Raw genomic sequence first — 1,764 nt, 5'->3', positions numbered from 1 at the left:
ATGGTAACTACAAATCTCTATTGGGCAACTGCTCTAAATCTCTCTCAAGACCAGCCTTTCTCCAAATTACTAACTATTCATCTTCTTGCTGTGATCCAGAACCTGATGGAGAGGTGGAAGCTCTGATGAGAATTACAGTGACTTCTGCCTGTCAGGACTCTCTTCAGAGAAGAGGCCCAGGTTTCAGCAACTGAAGCTGAGACACAAGATGGCAGGACATAGAAAAGGTACTGACTTAAAGATCTAAAGGTAATTCACCTTGTTTTTGCTACCTTTCTCCACAGCAGCAACAGGTCTCAACCTGGAGACAAAGTTTACCCTCATATGTACTCTGGACAGTTCAAATCACTTGGTGCTGTAAGGACAGATCCACAGCAAACAGTAAAGCCTTTTCTACCATAATTTAAGTCTCTCTCTGTGGATTTCATTCCCAAGAAGGTGTGGGTTTGAGGAGACACATGCTGTGATGTTAGCGTTGTTATTTCTTTCCCTCTAAGTGGTTCCTTTCTGTTATCCCCACAGAGTGCCCGAGAGGAGAATGGCAACCAAGAATTCTTCTGTGACAGAGTTTATCCTTGCAGGCTTAACAGACCAGCCAGGACTCCAGATCCCTCTCTTCTTCCTGTTTCTCTGCTTCTGTGTGATCACTGTGGTGTGGAACCTGGGTTTGATTACTCTGATTGGGCTGAACTCTCACCTGCACACACCCATGTACTTTTTTCTCTTTAACCTCTCTTTAATTGACTTTTGTTACTCCACATCACCCCCAAATTCTGATGAGTTTTGTCTCAAAGAACATCATCTTGCATGTAAGATGTATGACTCAACTCTTTTTCCTACACTTCTTTGTTATCTCTGAGTGTTTCATTCTGTCAGCAATGGCATATGACCACCATATTGCCATCTGTAAACCATTGGTATATACAGTCACCATGTCTCCACAGGTCTGTTTTCTCCTTTTGTTAGGTATCTATGTGATGGGTTTTTTGGGTGCCATGGCCCATATGGGAAGTGTAATGAGTTTGACTTTCTGTGCTGAGAACCTTGTCAATCATTTCATGTGTGACATCCTTCCTCTCCTTGAGCTCTCCTGCAACAGCAGCTATGTGAATGAGCTGGTGGTATTTATTGTTGCCGCCACTGGCATCGGAATGCCCATTGTCACCATCTTCATCTCTTATGCTTTAATACTCTCCAGCATTCTCCATATTAGCTCCACTGAGGGCAACTCCAAAGCCTTTCGTACCTGCAGCTCCCACATAATTGTGGTTTCTCTTTTCTTTGGTTCTGGGGCTTTCATGTATCTCAAACCACCTTCCCTTTTGCCTCTTGACCAAGGGAAAGTGTCCTCCCTGTTCTATACCATTGTGGTGCCTATGTTAAACCCATTAATCTATAGCTTGAGCAATAAGGATGTCAAAGTTGCCCTGAGGAATACCTTGAGAAGAAAAACATTTTCTTGAGGAGGGAGAAATATTTGAAGAAGATCTAATACTTTGCTTTAGTGTGTGTGTGTGTTTTCACTGAGTTGTCCAAGCTCTAGTGTTTTCTCCCCTAATCAGAAAGAGAATTTTAAGTTTTTATTTTTGGATGAGGGTTTAACGCAGACCTTTTTTCCCTAATCCTCACCTCACCTTGACTATTCCGAGGTTCTTTACCTTATGCAGATTGTTTCTAAAATCAAAAGCTGTTTAATCTTGAATGGATCATATAAATCATTAAATCTAGCCTTCTCATTTAACAGACCATACATTGGAGACTCAG

The 1,764-nt window shown here is 42.0% G+C and overlaps 1 pseudogene; it reads left to right on the top strand.

The window, feature by feature from the left end:
- Positions 1-538: 538 nt before the first annotated feature.
- On the top strand, positions 539-1,463 carry LOC126060127 (olfactory receptor 8B12-like; annotated as a pseudogene).
- The last annotated feature ends 301 nt before the right edge of the window (positions 1,464-1,764 follow it).

This window comes from Elephas maximus, chromosome 17 (genome assembly GCF_024166365.1).
Source record: "Elephas maximus indicus isolate mEleMax1 chromosome 17, mEleMax1 primary haplotype, whole genome shotgun sequence".
Lineage (NCBI taxonomy): Eukaryota > Metazoa > Chordata > Mammalia > Proboscidea > Elephantidae > Elephas > Elephas maximus.
The sequence above is the reverse complement of the archived record's forward strand: the minus strand, read 5'-3'. Positions and strand labels throughout refer to the sequence as shown.